The sequence below is a fragment of the Sarcophilus harrisii genome, chromosome 1 (assembly GCF_902635505.1).
Source record: "Sarcophilus harrisii chromosome 1, mSarHar1.11, whole genome shotgun sequence".
NCBI classification, from domain to species: Eukaryota; Metazoa; Chordata; class Mammalia; order Dasyuromorphia; family Dasyuridae; genus Sarcophilus; species Sarcophilus harrisii.
Window position 1 is genome coordinate 664,833,451 of NC_045426.1, and position 18,362 is coordinate 664,851,812.

Genomic DNA, 18,362 nt, shown 5'->3' on the forward strand with positions numbered 1-18,362 from the left:
GGGCCCTCCCAGCTCTGACACCCCGGGTTCTAAGGGCCCTCCCAGCCCTGACATCCTAGGTTCTAGGACACTACCACTCCTGGCTCTGACAGTCTGTGATTCAGCCCCCTTGCCTGCCCCTTACCTGCACAGCCACCTTGTGGCCCTCCATCCTTACACCTCTATCCCTGCCAGAGACCTGGGTAGCATCTGAGCCCTCCTCGCTGGCGGCCCCATCTCCTGCCTCTCCCACTCCCAGCCTGGCTCCCTTCCAACAGGCCTTAGTGGAGGAGGCGAGCAGCTGCCAGGGAAGGGAAATGTGGCATTTGCCAGCAAGAAGCTGTTGTTGTTGTTATTGAAGTCCTGGATCTCTGCCTGGGGACACAGAAGCCCTCTGACCACAGGAGCTGAGGGAGGTGGAGGCAGATGGGCATCGGGGACAGGAGCTAGAAATGCCAGACATGCTCTCGGAGAGTGACTCAGAGGGACAGGGGGCTCTGAGAAAAGAGGGGAGGGTCCGGCTACCGGAGGAAAGGAAGCAGGCAGGGAGGGAGATGTGGAAGCCAAGAGAGAAAGAGATCCAAAGATGCTGAGAGGGAGAGCCAGGAACCACGAGGCCCCGAGAGGGATGGCACTGTAGCATGGCCTCCGAGAAAAGCCAATGGGACTGCAACATTTTTAATTAGGGGCGAGTACTTTCCCCATTGCTGAGTGCCCTGGTCTTTTTCTCATTCCTCACCCTCACTGACAGTGATACTTGACCTTCCTTGGACGACGCTGACCACCCTTCTCCTGGAGAGTCTCCAGGTCTTTTGACAGCAGATCTAGCTTCTCCAGTCATCTCATCCACCCACCCTCTCCTGTTCCCTTCACCTTCACTGGGATGTGTATGAATTTCCCATTAGATTCTGTCTCTGTCTCTTTCCATAATCACTTTTTGTGGCTGATCTCATCTGCATCCACAGCTTCAGTTACACCCTTTGTGCAAATGGTTCTCAAACCTAGACTTTCAGCCCTCACCTTTTCCCTCAACTCCCCTCCCTCATCGCCAGCTCTGTCTGCACTGGACCTTGCCGGCGTCTCAGACGGAACCCGTCCGAAGTCCAGCTCATCATCATCCCCCAATCCTGCCCCTTCCTCCATCGTCCACCCTTTGGGGATGAGGAGCCAACTCCAAGTCACCCAGACAAGAATCATGTTCTAGAATTGCCCGTGTTTAGCCTATATCCCCCCAGCAGAAAGCGTTTCCCCCCTAATTCTTTTAGCATTTTTGTTATCATTGTTCAGCCTTTTTCAGACTCTTTGTGACCCTAGTTGAGGTTTTCTTGGCAAAAATCCTGGAGTGGTTTGCCCTTTCCTGCTCCAGCTCATTTTTATAGATGAGGAAACTGAAGCAGAATTAAGTCACTTGCCCAGGATCACATGAGCCACTAAGTGTCGGAGGCTGAATTTGAGTTCAGGTCTTCCTTGTGCTAGGCCTGATACTGCATTAATGGTCAGTAAATGTTTGTGGAACTGAATTGGGGTTGCAATAGACTTCATTCATAAAGGCATGTTACCCAAAATTCCAGCAAGGAGAGCCACATTACCCTCAGACCAACTGATCAACAAGCATTATTTATTAAAAATCCACTATGCGCCAGATACTCTGTCAGATGCTAGGGACATAAAGAAAAACAAAAACATTCAAACAAAAACAAGCAGCTTAAATTCTAACGAGGGAGGCAACATGCAAGAAACTGTGCCCACAAGCTCTACGGAAGGCAATGTGCCAGGATCTGACCTGGCAGAAACAATAACTGGAAAGTGTTTTGCAAATCTTTTTTTATTAAAGCTTTTTATTTACAAAGCATATGCATGGGTGATTTTTCCATGCTTTACAAATCTTAATGTGCCTTAGAAATCATTGTATTCCATTCTGGGCATCTCATAGTTGGCAAACTGGAACTGGTTTAGAAAGAGAAGAGCAAGATGTTGATGGGATTTAAGACCATACTGAAAGAACTGGGGTTCTTTAGCTTGGAGAGGATTTTTTGAGGGATCCATGATTGTTGTCTTCAATGTCCCATAGAATAGGGTTTGGGCCTGGTCTGCTTGATCCCAGAGGGAAGAACTAGGAGTTGTAGGGTGCTATGACTGGAAACTGCAGAGCAGTAAATGATAGGTTCCCAGGTGGGATGGGCTGCCTTGAGAACCACAAAGTTCATCTTTACTGAAGCACACTAGGGAATGTCTGGGCGACCATTTATTTGTCAAGGTTGTGAGAGATGGATCAGTATATAGATACAATAATTTCCAAGAACCCTTCCTGTCTGAGGTTCTGTGACTCTGTGGATGAGGGAGAAATCAGTTTTATTTTGTTTTGTTGTTTATCCTTTGTTCTTGAAGAGGACCAATGACATTACAAGGGTGATATTTTGACTTGCAAGTGAATTTGATTTAGGTAAATAGGGGAAGAGGTAAAGAAAAGGAAGAAGAAAAAAAGCAAATACGTGACATGAGAGGGGACACAAGGAAGGCAGACAGAAGAAAAGAATAACAAACAATGACAAAGATCAGGACAGATGGGAAAAGGGAAGAAGGAATGGACAGAAAGAGAAAGAAGCACAGACAAGCTCACATTTCTAGAGTGCTTTACATAGATCTAAGCTTCATAACAACTCTAGAAGATAGATATTATTATCATGCCCATTTTCTTTTTTAATTGGTTTTTATTTTCAAAATACATGCAAAGATAGTTTTTAACATTTATCCTTTTTTATTATAGCTTTTTATTGACAAAACATACCTATGGGTAATTTTTCAACATTGACCCTTGCAAAAACTTCTGTTCCATCTTTTCCCCTCTTTCCCTCCACCCCCTGCCCTAGATGGCAGGCAATCTCATACATGTTAAATATGTTAAAAGTATATTTAACATTCATTCTTGAAGAACCTTGTGTTCCAAAATTTTCTCCTTTCCTCCCCTCCTCCCCTATTCAGAAAGTAATCCAATATATATTACATATATGTGATTCTTCTGTACATATTTCCACATTTATCATGCTGCACAAGAAAAATCAGATCAAAAAGAAAAAATAATAAGAAAACAAAAAGCAAGCAAACAACAATAACAAAGGGTGAAAATACTATGTTGTGATCCAAATTCAGTTCCCAGGGCCTCTTGCTGGGTGCAGATATACCCATTTCATAGATGATGAAACTGAAACTTGGGCTAAGTGATTTTCCCTGGGTCACACACTAGATGTCTAGGTAGAATTTGTACCCAGATCTTTCTATTATCAGGTTTGGTATATATTCTGCACTATATCACATTGATTCCCTTGATGAAATGGTTTATTTTTCATCTTCAAAGAAGACCAATGACTGTCATCGGTTGATTGCTTGACTTGCTTGTGAATTGAATTTAAGAGAGGGAGAATTGCACTGTCTCTTTTAGTCATGGAAGTGCCGTGGCAAGACAAAGTCACCATAGGACTCTGAGGTGTGCAGAATGGGATGGATGCTGCCTTTGGTTGGCACATAAACTGGATTTAAGTGAGGCAGCATCAGGCAAACTCATCAGACTCAAAGTCCCAGTGACAGGACCCAAGTCAGGAGGAGGGGACAGTGTCTGATCATGGCACCTTGGGTGTCTGACCAAACCCTAAGCTCCCCAATAGCACCTCCTGCTTGGCTGTGGGAACAAACTGTTCTCATTCTCCGGTTCCTCAAGGGAATGTCTTCCCGTCCTTGTGACAGACATCTTTTTAACTCCTTAATCTGGGTGAGCCCATTGGCATAGCTGGCTTCCTGGCATTTCTTGGAGTCACAGGTGAGAGTTGGGTGCAGGTGGACACCAAAGGTGGGAGAGCTGCCCTGAAGAGAATTTAACAAACCCTCCCAGCAAGAGCCCCCCATAAGCCCTCACTCCCTTAATAAAAAAGCATGAACAGAAAAATTTGAAGTCCAAGATGGAGAAAAGTTATGTCCTATTAATAAGCATTAAACAACTTCTTTGTACCAGGTACTGTACTATGTATTGGAAAAAAAGAGACAAAAATGGCCCTGCTCTCTTCGGGTGTGAAACCTGAGAGCTTAGAATTTGGAATCAGAGAATACAATTATGGGTTTGACATGTGGCCTCGGGCAAGGCCCTTTGACTCATTCAGTCTCAGTTTTCCTAATTTATAAAATGAAAGGGATGGACTAGATGGACTTGAAAATTTTTTCTAGTTCAACAGATCTAGACATGCAGCCTTAAGAGTCCTGGATATCTATTTACTGTCTGTGTGACTTTGGAGCCAAATCTTTCCTTGTTCTTCCTTCCTTCCTTCCCTCCTTCCCTCCCTCTCTCTCTCAGATTCCTTCCTTCCTTCCTTCCTTCCTTCTTCCTTCCTTCCTTCCTTCCTTCCTTCCTTCTTCTTCCTTCCTTCCTTCCTTCTTCCTTCCTTCTTCCTTCCTTCCTTCCTTCCTTCCTTCCTTCCTTCCTTCCTTCCTTCCTTCCTTCCTTCCTTCCTTCCTTCCTTCTTCCTTCCTGCCTTCCTTCCTTTTTCTCATAGGTAATCAGGATTAAGTGACTAGTCCAGGATCATAGCTAATAAATGTCTGAAGCCAGGCTTGAGCTTGGGTCCTCTCATTCAAGGGCTGGTGCCCTATCCATTTCACCACTTAGCTGCCCCCAATCCCTTTTCTTTCCAGCCTTGAGCTTCAGTTTCTCCATCTGCAAAATGAAATGAGTTGATTCTCTACTCTCTTAAGTATCTTTCCAATTTTCCAATTCCAGTTCTAATGGAGAAAGAAGGGAGGAGGAGTAGGAAGAGGAAGAAAGAGAGACAAAAACACAGAGATAGAAAGAGAAAAGGAGAGATAGAGACAGACAGAGATGTGCCTTTTTCCACATACATGTGTTTATGCTCTCACACACACACATACATACACAGACAAACACAGTCTTCCCTGATTAGTCTGTAAATTCTTTGAAGGTAGGGATTTCACTTTTTGTTTCATACCCCTAGCACCTAGTACAGTGCTTAGCACACAGTAGGTGCTTAATAAATGCTTGATGGTTAAATTGGATTCAGTTCTGGGGACTGCTAAAACTTCCTTATAAGATTTCTGTCCCGGGTCTAAGGGTCAGAACCATATCACTAAATTTTTAATTAAAAGAGCCTATATTTGAATCCTGGATCTGCCATTAAATAATTGTGTGATCTCGCGTCTCAAATTTCTTCTATTATAAGATTGGGAGGAGGAGGGGAGGACTGGCCTACATGCTCCTTTCTTGTTCTAAATCCTTTAATCTATGACCAGCCTTCTGCTTAGCAGCTCAGAAAGATAAGAACCTTAGTGGGGTGGAGGGAGGGAGAGTAGAAAAGGGGTATCTTTCCCCCTCCCTCTCTCCCTCACTCCTATTCCTTCTTCCCTCCCCGGCCCTTTTCTTCAGAATTCCTATAGGATCAGAAGCAGCCGGTATCACCCTTGGCAGCCTAGCAGGGGGACTAGTTGGCCTGGTAGGGAGCCTGGACAGGAATAAATGTCCAGAAAGGGTCAGCTGCTGGGCTGGGTCTCGGAGCCACCAAGACAGCTATGGCAGCCGGGAGCCCCCAGGCTCGGGATATCTTCAGCTTGCTGGTGACCCCTGACCGAATACCTCCTTTCACCATTCCCAAGTGGAAGCAGCCCAGAGGAAGGATACAGCTGCGGGCGCTGACTAACCCTCCTAATGCCCACCCTGGAGTAGCCCTGAGCCTGGTCCACCTCCCCAAGGTCACCACACCTTATGGCTTTGTGACCCTGGGGGAGAGACCAGCTATGGCCAGCGAGGAGATCCTACTGTGTCCCTTGCCACCTCCCAGTCCCTCTGTTCTTCCAACAGGCCACAAGGAGAACCCCAGTTGGCTCCAGACCAGGGAGGCTGCCTGGAGGAAAAACAAGTCCATCTGTGCTCCAAGTGTGCCAGGAATGAAGATCATCTTCCATCTAAGGAAAAGCTCTGGTCCCCAAAAGAAAAGTCTTCAGAAGAACAACATGGTGCCTTGGAAGTTCCTTGGCTGCAGGTCTGGACACCTTGCCCAGCCCTCCCTCACTTAAATCCAACTCACTTGCATGTCATGGCATCCCCTCCCTGACTGATGTTGTGGTCCTCTTGGAGAAAGACAAACAAAACAACCATCACCTTATTTTATTGATAAGGAAACTGAGACCCAGAGGGATTCTTAGGATCAGGGAGTCCAAGTGAGTGGAGACTTTGGAAGCCATTGAGTCTAATTGCCTCTCTTGGGGAAACTGAGCTCAAACTCAAGCTCAGGAAGGTGGTAAGGAGTGGAGTTGGGATAAAAATCCAGGCCCTTCCAACTCTAGCTAGAATTTTCCTCCTTGTACCACATCATCCTCCCTGGAATCTCTCCCTTCATTCAAGTGCGGTCATGTCCCCTGGGGCTCCATCCCTTCTGACTGACCCACTGCCACTCACTTCAGCCTGTCCTAAGAAGCTTCCCCTGAAGATTCCCCGGCCCTCTCCCCGTGGCCGTCCCTCAGGGCTGCCTCCGTTTCCCTGGGCTACAGGTTCTCCAGGGAACCTCTTAGGTTTCACAAACTCACCATCCTGTTCTGGATCTCTGCCACAGATGGCCACCTGGCATTCATCCTAAAGGGAGAGAGAGAGACAGAGACAGAGACAGAGACAGAGACAGAGAGAGAGAGAGAGACAGAAACACAGAGAGAGAGAGAGAGACAGAAACAGAGAGAGAGACAGAGACAGAGACAGAGAGAGACAGAAACAGAGAAATAAAGAAAGAGACAGAGACAGAGAGAGAGAGACACACAGAGAGAGAGAGATACAGAGAGAGAAAGAGAGAGAGAGAGAGAGAGAGAGAGAGAGAGAGAGAGAGAAAGAAAGAGAGAGAGAGAGAGAGAGAGAGAGATTCAAGAACAAGCCCCTAGGATTCTGGATCAGAAAGGAAAACCCTGGTTCCATGAGGAAGTCTCAGTGTATTGCTCATGGGCTGAGAGGTCAGGTCTCTCCAGAAACCAAAGCCATGAAGATGGGGAGGGTGCAGGCTAGCAGCAGAAGCACACTGCCAGCCCTGGCTTATGTCTGAGCGGCCACCAGGGACCTCCCTGAGGAACAGGACATGCCAGAAAAGGAGGCGGATTGGTCACATCTTGAGACTGAGGAATAACAGATGGCCCGCCTGGTGGAGGCCGTGACATCTGTGAAACATTAAGAGAAGTTGGTCAGCTGCTCTGGAGAGGATTTCTGGAAAGAACTACGAGCTCAGGATGAGAGGTTGGACCCTCAGTGGTCTGCACTGGTAGAATGCGGGTTCATGTGGCAGACAAGCTGCAGTGGCTGTGAGTACCACATGGGGAAAATGTTTGAGTTTATTATTATTATTATTATTAGCATTGCAATGCTTTCTTCATAGAAAATAGACAAGCATCAAATGATTTAACATGTACAGCGTGCTCTGCAAATATTAAACCATATTGAAATGCTGACTGTTCTCTTTTTTTTGTAAGGCAATTGGGGTTAAGTGACTTGTCCAGGATCACACAGCTAATAAGTGTTAATTCTGAGGCTGAATTTGAATTCAGGTCTTCCTGACTCCAGGGCTGATGCTCTACTCCCTGTGCCATCTAGCTGCCCCAATGCTGCTGAAAAAAAGCCTTGAATTGAGAAAGCACAAGCTTTAATAGGCGATTTCATTGATAACATGTTATGAGTGCTTAGGTTATCACAGTTCTTTAAGATTTACAAAGTGCTTCTTCCTTTGAGATTGGCAGTGTGAGAGCAAAATTTAATATCCCCATTCTACAAATAAGGAAACTGAAACTTAGGTGCAAAATTTGGGGGCACAAAGCTAGGGGCTAGAATTGAACCCAGATCTCCTTCCCTTCTGTGACCCAGGGCCCTCTGTCCATGAGACCCCATTGTCCCTTTCCAGGCCTTAGTAAATAGTCTTTCCGAGTTGCTATGGCTGAAAAAAATTACTTGTCAGTAACCAGTCTTCTGGGGATGGGCTTCTTGGCAATACGTCCATCGGTGTTGGGATGACAGACACAAAGTTGGGACTTGAAGTCTCTCCAACAGGCAGGGCTTGCCAGAGCTTCGTTCCACTGGCAAAGCCTTAGCGAAGCTAAGGTCACCTCCTCTCCGTGATAGAGCATCTGAGAAAGCCGTATCCAGGAACAAATACCAAATCAATTATAAACAGAATGAAGTGACAATAAATAAAAACCAAAGAAAAGAAGTTGGGCAAAGCTGGTAATAAAATGCAAGATCTTGACTTCCCTGCCTAAAATACAAATATCATAGTCTCACCCATTAACAAGAACAAACGTGAGTGCCCCACTGGAAAAGGGAGCTTATAGCAATGGATAGAAATGAACGGTGGGTCATGACATTAAGAATATCAAACTCGGGTCTGATGATATCAAATTCAGACTGGATGGTGACTAGGAAGAGGGGGAAAACCAAGGACATTGATTCCTTTAGCTTCAGGCTCATCCTGGATTAGGTGAAAAAGTTCCAAAGAAACTGAGATGGGAAAGATGGGAAAAGATCACCACATGTAAACCATTTCCACAAGAAGTCCATTTCCTGAGCCCCTTTGTCTTGTAACCCTCCCCCCATCCAGGAGGTGTGATTTCCTGGGTGATAGCCCCATGGTGATTCTTGCTGTGTAGTGATAGGGTGGGGATGACGGGAAAGGTTCTACAGGGTGGGGAGGAGATGTTTGAGAGACATTGGGGTTCTTAAAAATCCTCCTCAGTGTCTCCATCTCTAAAGTGAGAGCATTTCCAGTCAATAAATATTAAGTACCTACTATGCGCCAGGCACTGTATCAGGTACAGAGCAAAGAAAGAAAGGAAAGAGACAGATTCTTTGCTCATGATTTCATGGGGAAGACAAAAAGTAATTAATGTACAAACAAGGCATAGTTAGAACAAACTGGAGATAAGAGAGGGAAGGAACTAGAACAAAAGGGAATTGGGATATAGGAATATCAATTTGCAAGCCTTGAGTAGGGGATGGATAAGAGTGAGAAGATACTTGTGGCAGGCAGCCCTACCATGTGTGTCAGAGCACAAACCTGAGGTGATGGGGGGCTGCCCCCCCAGGCTGGGCAAAGGTCTACATGACAGATGATAGGAAAGTAAAATCAACAGGCATTAACAACAGATTGGCTGGGAGGAAGAGGAAACCAACTTGGTTTTTAGCCTGGGTGCCTGAAAGGAAAATTAGAGGGGGAGAGACTGGGAAGGGGGGAGAGAGTGAGGTCCACTTTGGACCTGTATTTCTGGAACATCTGGTTTGAGATGTCCAATGGGCAGCTGGGAGTCAGCAGAGAGGATGGGGCAGGATGAGAGAATCATCAGTATATGATAGCGGGCTGTCTTTTGTTCTCCACGAGGACCAAAATTGCAACACGAGTGTGTCGGGCTCTGGCTGATCAGACCAATGCGACCTGCCACAGGTCGGACACAAATAGCTTCTATGAACTCTGACTCAGCACCTCACGTTTCTTCTGAGCTACTGTAATTCTGCTTTGCCCATGGAGTGCAGCACCTTCTCTGATGAGGGCACATCATACTGGACCAGTGTCTCCCAATCAATTCTAAAATTTTAAAGAGAGATCTTGAGTGTCTCTCTATTGCTTTTTCTGACTAACACGTGAATGTTTGCCCTGTGTGAGTTCTCCATAAAATAATCTTTTTGGCAAACATGCATTTATATATTTGTACATTTGCTTGGATCATCAGTATTTAGATGGTAATTAAAGCCATGGGAGCTGATGCAGCCAAGTGGAATAACATAGAAGGAGAAGAGGGCTCATCATTGTCTCAATGACCCCTTGCAGCTTCTAGATTACAAACAAATGCCCAGCTATTCATGTATTCGGGCCAGTCCTTGGCAGAAAGAGCCCCACTTCTCATTAGAGATGAGGAATTGGATGAAATATGGATTCCTGCTTCCCAGAGCAAGTGGCTGGTTCCAAATCCATTGATTTTTTTTCAGTGCTGTCAGAGACAAAATATCTGACCCCTCAATCCCCCTGTCCTTTCTCCCACCCCCAGGACGCTCCCCACCTTGGGACCTACTTGCCTGCCATCCTGCTCTGGACCAGAAGGGGTCAGCGTCCCCTTAGAAATGGGGATACAGCGGTTTTCCCTCCCAACCTTTCCCCAGCCCCTCAGCCTGGTGGGATGCTAAATGCACTTTGATCCCCAATCTGCTTGTCCCAATTTTTGTGAGGCCTTTGGCTTTTAATGTCTCTACAACACAGACACCATCTTGGTCCCCATTAAGGGAGGTATAGCATTCAGAAGGAGGGAGGTGCTCTGCTTGATTCAGATACTGGAGTACTGCATTCAGTTCTGGGCATCTTTAGAAAGGCTGGAGCATTAATCCAAGAACCCCCAAGGACACTGAGAGGGCTGGAGACCAGCTCATTACCTTAAAGTTGGAAACCTTAGAAGTCAACTAAGTCCATCCCATACCTTAACAAGTATCCCCTCAATCATCCTCAACAATGGCCATATTAGCTCTTTGGAATATTTCTAGCTAGGCAGGAACCTCAGCTTCCCAACATAATCCATTTCCCTTTTGGACAGCTTTAATTGCTTAGAAATTCTGCATATTCAACCCAAACCTACTCTTCTGCAACTTCTCCCTTGTTCAGAGCTTCTGCTTGGCTTGGGAGGACAGAACAGGGCTGATCCCTATTCCCCACAGCAACTCTTCAGATGGTATTGTAGGGCCATACTTTTTTATTTTATTTTTTTTTAACTCACGTTTCTTTATAAATCATGCTGGAAGAGAAAAATCAGAACAAAAGGGAAGAAACACAAAAAAGAAGTGAACATAGCATGAGTTGATTTATGTTCAATCTCAATAGTTTGTTTTCTGGATGCAGATGGTATTTTCTATCCAGAGTTTTTTGGGATTGCCTTGGAAGGACCATACTTAAGAATGGCAATGGAACAGCAAACATAGAGTCTGACCCCTTCCTGTTACAGATTACCCAGAGAGGTCAAGTGATTGATCAAGATCACTTAAGCAATACATGATAGAGTCAGGATTTGAAACCAGGGCATAAGATCATCTGTTTATTAACAATAACAAAAACTAGCATTTCTATGGTGTTTTAACATTTGTAATACAATTTACAAATATTAACTCACTGGAGCCTCAAAATAACTCTGGGAAATTGATACTATCATTATCCCCATCTTACAGATGAGAAAACAGGAAGACAGTAGTGAGGTGACTTGCCAAGGGTCACAAAGCTGATAAATGTCTGAGGCTAGATTTGAACTCAGTACCTTCTGACTTTAGGTCCTGCCTTCTATCCAATGTACTTCTCACTGCCTCAATGCAGCTAGATTCATTTCTTCATGAGGTTTTGACTTTCCCAAAGTCACAAGGGAATGACTCAGAAATCTTTCCAAATCATGTTCTCCTAAGCCTCTCTAGACTAAACATCCCTAACTCCTCCAGCCATTCCTCTCTTGATTTGGTTTCCATCCTCTGTACATGCTCTTGCTGGGTCAATGTCCATCTCAAACCTTGAATGCTCCATATGGGTTCTGAGCAGCTCTGAAAATCCTCTCACAGACACCATCTGAGGTGCTTAGAAATGGGCTTCTCCACTCTCCCTTCTTCCCTAGTTATCAAGGCATTAAACTCTGTGGCAGGGGCACTGAAGCAGGAACCTAAGGGTTTCTACATCCTCCTTCCTCTCCTCCCTTCTCTGGGCCTTCCCTTCCTGCTCTTCTTTCTGTTCAATCAAAAATATGACTATCCGTTCTCATAGAGAGCTTACAGTCTAGGTGTATGGCCTACCTGAGCACATCTTACCCTGGGAGGTGAAGAAGATTTCCTGGGAAAGGAGCAGGGAAAGATGAGATAGACTACAGAGTAAAGGGATGGAGGAGGAAAGAAAAGGGGAAGGGAATAACTAGGGAGACCAGATTCACTCATTCGCCCCATCATCAGAGAAAAGTAGGAGCTATAATGGTGTGCCCTGAATACTCAGGATCAAATTAATGGTGTAGACAGGGTTGTTGGGGCTCAGAGGGAGAAGGCTCAGGCAGCTAGTATGGCCAGGGAAGGCTTCCAGGAGGAGGCAACATTCTGGCTGATCCTTAAAGGACAGAGAGGATGTCAATGATAGTCTCTGAAGTGCTTCCTCCTCGTCCTCACCATCCAAAAGCTTTTATTAGAGAAAGGAGACATACAGAGATTTTAATTATAGAAACAATTATTAGGAACTAATGACTCTGGCAGCAGCCAGTCCGCAGTGGGGCTGGATTTGATTTTTGTCAGAATTGGTACAGAGGTAGGTAAGCCAATTTCCCTGTCCCTCCTCCTCCTTCTCCATTACCCCCACTCCTGTCCCTGCCTTGCCTTGGACTTCAACCCATTTTCCATTTCTCCAACAGAGCTTCTTGGGGAAGGGAAAGGGATTCTAGGATGCCTGGTTTCCACATTCCGCCCACCCTCACCAGCTATTTTGTTCCCCTTTTCTTCCCTCCTCCCTCCCTTTACTCTGTCTATCTCATCTTTTCCGGCTCCCCTCCCAGGGAAAGATGTGCCCAGGTAGGCCATCACCTTGACAACAGCCCCTGGGTCTGTTCAATCCTAGCCACTTCACTGCTCCCTCCCCCATGCTCCCACCCCCAAATTACAGGTGGTTCATTTCCATGACAACCAGGTACCCACGTGGCCCCTTCTCTGATGATTAGTCACTAGCTGAGCCTCCGATGAGAGTTACTCACCTAATTGCTCCTGGCCCATGCTCCCCCTTTTCATCACACCCCTCCAGGACCTATGGTCTGGTGAGAGACAAGCCTGGGAATGAGTATCTGGAACCCTGCAATCCTATTCTGAATCCACCACTGAGGAACTGGATGACCTTGGGAAAAATCACTTTTACCTTCTAGGGCCCAGTTTCCCCTTCTGTAAAATGAAATTGCTGAAGTAGAGAATTTCTGCATTCCCTTCTGGCACTAACATTTTATATATTCTGAGGTTCCTCCTTGCTTGGACATTCTGAGGATCTCAAATTTCTACACCTGGAGTGCTCTCAGATTTTGGTAAGTGGAAGAGCTCCCGGGTTTACAAGGCCCAGGAGACCAGGGTGACAGGCAGTTAGGTGGTGAACTAGCTTGCCTTCCTCACCCTGACTTATCCCTCTCAAATCTGCTCTTCCCGGATCCCCCTTCTTTCTTTGCAATCTTCCCCAATTTCCCAACTTTTCTAGCTACTGTCTGACTCGAGTTAGAGCTGCTTCTTCTGTTCCCTGGCCTTGGGGTGGTTCTGGCCTCCTGTCTAGGCCTGAAAAGGTATGTATGCAGCCTCTGCACAGCTCCCCGGCCTCTGAACATGAACAATGCATCCCCCCTCCCAACTGCTGTTGGCTCTCACCTCCTCCTCTGCAGTCTGGGTTCCTCTGTTGGCAATACCCATGGCAGCCTTGAGAGTAAGGCACCGGCTGTTTATTCCCACCCATGATCATTCATAAAGATGCTAATTAGGAACCCAGCCAACAGGACCCACTTCCCAGGCCCAAGCACTTCGGCTGGAGATGGCTGCCCCCGCTTTTGGCTGAGCCAAGCCCCTGGACTGAAACACAGAATGCCAGAGCTGAGGGAGGAGTCTTGGAAGAAATCAGAGAAAATGTCGGAGGGAAAAGGTGCCTTAGAAAGGATGGCATTAGAGTTGAGAGGGACCAGAGAATAAGAAATGGAATAAGTGGAAAAGGTCATCCTGTGTAACCTTTTCATCAGATGAAAGAAATAAAAAGATGGGGAAGAATTTAAGTCACCTGGAATTTCTCAGGAAGTTGTAGGCAGAGATAATAGGGGAAGACAAATTCTTATGATTACTAGACTAGGACATTGGGGCTCTTGTACCTCACTTTCTCTTCCGTACAATGAGGGGTTTGAAATGGATTACCCTAGAGGCCCCTGACAGCTCTTAATCTGTGATTCTGTAATCCTCTAAGACCCTCTAAGGAAAAAAAAGAAGGAATCAGAACAAAATGGCCCATTACTTGGCTCTTTGCAGCAGTGTCTGGCTGGATGATTTTTTTTCCTTCTGTATTCCTTTCAGAGATTAGGGAGTGGGGCTAGTGAGACAGGAAAGCAGAGATTCCAGAATCCCTAAAGTGAGATCCAGTGACATGACCCCAACTAGTTCCTTTCCCCAATCACATGGGGATCAGTCCCCTATATGTATGACACAAAACCCTCAGCCCTCACCCACCCCCACTGTTTCCCTCCTGATTTCTCCATGAATGAATGAATGAGGTATATTTTCAGTGCTTATTATATGCAAAACCCTAAAGGCATACACAGAAAAGTAAGGCGGTCCCTGGTTCTCAGAGCTTCTATTCAAATGGGAGGGATGGCACATATGGAAGATTTCGGCGGCAAGTGGAATGGAGGAGTCCTGAGGTCCAGTTTAAGTGCGGTGTAGCCACAGAGCAGATGCTAATGCCTTTTCCCTGACGTCACTCCTGCTGATAGAATCGGATCCGTCCATGCCAGAGTAATTTTTTTACAACATTATCCCTTGCACTCACTTCTGTTCCGTTTTTTCCCTCCCACTCTCCACCCCCTCCCCTAGATGGCAAGCAGTCCTATACATGTTGAATATGTTGTAGTATATCCTAGATACAATGTATGTGTGCAGATTCAAACAGTTATCTTGTTGCTCAGGGAGAATTGGATTCAGAAGGTAAAAATGACCCGGGGAGAAAAACAAAAATGCAAACAGTTTACATTCATTTCCGAGTGTTCTTTCTTTGAGTGTAGCTGCTTCTGTCCATCATTGATCAATTGAAATTGAATTAGAGCTTCTCTTTGTCAAAGAAATCCACTTCCATCAGAGTACATCTTCATACAGTATCGTTGTTGAGGTATATAATGATTTCCTGGTTCTGCTCATTTCACTCAGCATCAGTTCATGTAGGTCTCTCCAAGCCTCTCTGTAGTCATCCTGCTGGTCATTTCTTACAGAATAATAATATTCCATAACATTCATATACCACAATTTATTCAGCCATTCTCCAGTTGATGGGCATCCACTCAGTTTCCAGCTTCTAGCCACTACAAACAGGGCTGCTTGGGGTATAAGCCCAGTAGAAACACTGCTGGATAAAAGGGTATGCACAGTTTGATAACTTTTTGGGCATAATTCCAGATTGCTCTCCAGAATGGTTGGATTTGTTCACAGCTCCACCAACAATGTATCAGTGTCCCAGTTTTCCCGCATCCCCTCCAACAATCATCATTATTTTTTCCTGTCATCTTAGCCAATCTGATAGGTGTGGAGTGGTATCTCAGAGTTGTCTTAATTTGCATTTCTCTGATTAATAATGATTTGGAACACTCTTTCATATGAGTGGTAATAGTTTTAATTTCATCATCTGAAAACTGTCTGTTCATATCCTTTGACCATTTATCAATTGGAGAATGGCTTGATTTCTTATAAATTAGAGTCAGTTCTCTATATATTTCGGAAATGAGGCCTTTATCAGAACCTTTCACTGTGAAGATGTTTTCCCAGTTTGTTGGTTCCCTTCTAATCTTGTTTACATTAGTTTTGTTTGTACAGAAGCTTTTTGATTTGATGTAATCGAAATTTTCTATTTTTTGATCAGTAATGGTCTCTAGTTCGTCTTTGGCCACAAATTTCTTCCTCCTCCACAAGTCTGAAAGATAAACTATCCTACGTTCCTCCAATTTGTTTATAGTCTCCTTCTTTATGCCTAGATCACGGACCCATTTTGATCTAACTTTGGTGTGCGGTGTTAGGTGTGGGTCCGTGCCTCATTTCTGCCACACTCATTTCGGTGTGGAGCCACCTGACAGAGCTGAAGGCCTTGCCAGCGCTGGGGCTCGGGAGGCGCCGGCGGCGGGGGACAGTGGTCAGGGGTGGTGACGGGCCCTTCCCGGGCCGGGGCCTTGCTGCTTCGGCTGGGCCGGGCCCCCCCTGGGAAGTAGCGGGGGGCTGGCTCCTTGTCGGTGGGAAGCGCCTCCCTGGAAGATGGCTATGGCGGAAGCAGGACTGCTCCGAGCCTCGCTGGCAGCTGCTGCGGACGGGCCCCTCTCCAGGATGGCTGTGGGGGCCCCGCGGAGAGGCTGCAAAGCACTTAGCCCGGCGCCGGCACTCATCAGTGGCTTAGCGAGCGCTTATTGCTTCCCTTCCTTCTGCGAGGGGCTCCCTCGGCAGAGGCCTGAGCTAGGAAGCCCCCGTCTGCCGGACTGGGACTGCAGGAAGCTGGGGCCGCCTTCCAGCCGGACTCTGCCTTTCTCCCATCTCCGCGGCTCCCAGTCCCGGAAGCTGGGCCGGGCACTAATGAATGAATGCACCCACTCGCAGCCTCCGCGGGCTGTCAGGAAGGACCCCCCCCCCCCCCCCCCAATGTCAGGGCGATTAGGGAGATTTCTCCAGGACCCTTCCCCTGGGCGCGCCCTGGCAGAATCAGAAGGGGGGGGGGGGCAGACGGCATCTCCGTGGGGGGCCAACGGGGAACTGTAACGGGGCCGTGTGTCGCGTGAGGATACGCCCCTCTCCCAGCCCCAGACTCAAGGGTCGGACCCAACCAGCATTCGCCAAGCTGCCCTGCGCCCGGCGCCGGGGGCCGCAAGGAAGAAGGGAACCCGTCCCGGCCCCGGAGGAGCCGGCGCGTCCCGGGGGAGGCGACGCGGACCTCCCGCTCCCAGGGAACGGGTCCCTCGGCTCACGCAGCGCCCGGACCCGCACCCCTGGCTGCCGTCAGCCGCGCGCGCTCCGCACCCGCTCCGCACCGCGTGCGGGCAGCCACACGCAGTGCACACTCCCCCATGCGGAGCCACGTACCGCCCGCCGGAGCCGGGCAGCGGCGGTCCCGCTCCGCATTAACAAGTGTGCGCCGCGCAGGCACTGCGATGCACCCCCACACTCCTCACCCGCGGGCCGGCGCGCGCCCCGCCCCCCCCGCCCTCTGCCCCGCTCGGTCCGGACTCCGGCCCGGGGCTCCGCGGGGGAGGCGCCCCCCCACCCCAGCCCGGCTCGGCCCGGACTCCGGCCCGGGGCTCTGCGGGGGAGGCGCGCGCGCCCGCACCCCCCCCCAGCCCGGTCGGCCCGGACTCCGGCCCGGGGCGGCCCGGGGCTCTGCGGGGGAGGCGCGCGCACACCCTCCCCCCCCCCCCAGCCCGGCTCGGCCCGGACTCCGGCCCGGGGCTCCCCGGGGGGAGCGGCGCGCGCACGCGCGGGGGCCGGCCGCACACAGGTGGAGAGCATGCCAGCCCGCCCGCCCAGGGCCCCGAGGGCTCGGGGCGGCTCCGGGGGCCGGGCCGGGCCCTCCCCGCGCCTCCCTGCCGCAGCAGCCCGCGCGCGCCGCTCCCCCCGCTCCCTCCCCCCAGGCCCCCGCCCCGCGCCGGCCCCGGCGGCGGAGTTGGGCTCCGCAGACCGAGACCGCGGGCGGGCGGGCGGCTGGGGCGCGCGGGGGAGGCGGGCGCACGGCAGCGCGCGGCGCGGCAGGGGTGGGGGGGAGGCGGCGGCGGCGGCAGCGGGCTTGTGCTCGGGCTCCGGCTCCCGCTCCGGCTCCTCCGTCCCCGCCCCCAGCCTGGGCTGCAGGGAGCCGGGGGCCGCGGCGCAGCCACGCGGAGCAGCAGCCGAGGTAAGTGAGCCGAGCCACAGCTCCGGGTGGGGGGCCGGAGCCTACAGGTGCTCCCCTTACCCCCTCCCTCCCTCCAGCAGTGCCAGTGCCCACCGCTCCGTGCCCGGGGTGCTAAGTGCCCGCGCCTGCGTCCCTGGTCCGAACTGGGTGGGGAGGTCCGGCCTCGGAACGGGAAAACTGCACCCCCGTCTCCGACTGCCTTCCCAGGTGCCCGGGTGTCAGGATGCCAGGCGCGTGCCTTCCACAGCGGCCAGGTGCCGGGGGGCTCGGCCCGACGGCCCCGGAGCTCCCGCTCCCTTTCCTACTTCCCCCCCTTATTTGCCCGGGGTACCCACTTCCCCCCTCCATCCCTCTCCTTGGCCCCTTTGCTCAGCAGTTAGGGGCGCTGGGAGGTCTTCCTGGTGCTGAAATGCCTTCGGGGCTCCCGAGGAAGAAGGCAGGGCCCTCCTGGCCCGGGAGTAGGTCCATCTGCTTGCTTGGGTGCAGCCGGAGGGTCTGGGCCCCCTTCTCTGGGCCCCCCTTCTCCCTTTTCCTCCCACCTTTATTTTATTCTCCACCCCACTTGAAACTTTGGGTGAAAGTCTGAGCAGGGCCAAGCCTCCTGGGGCCCTCCGCACCCATTCCAGTTGTACCTTAGGAAAGGCGATGGACCCCTCCGGGGCCTTGGGGGGCAGTGTCCCGGGGGGTTGGGGCTGGGGGCAGAGGGCTCCCCTTCCGGGAGGGAGT

General features: G+C 49.4%; 1 protein-coding gene across 1 annotated transcript in view; it reads left to right on the plus strand.

Annotated features, from left to right (window-relative positions):
• Positions 1-17,495: 17,495 nt before the first annotated feature.
• Positions 17,496-18,362, plus strand: part of LINGO3 (leucine rich repeat and Ig domain containing 3) — a 36,178-nt gene continuing 35,311 nt past the window's right edge. Inside the window, exon 1 of the mRNA XM_031948093.1 lies at positions 17,496-17,636. The gene's annotated coding sequence lies outside the window, so the exon portion shown is untranslated. The remainder of the gene's footprint in view (positions 17,637-18,362) is intronic.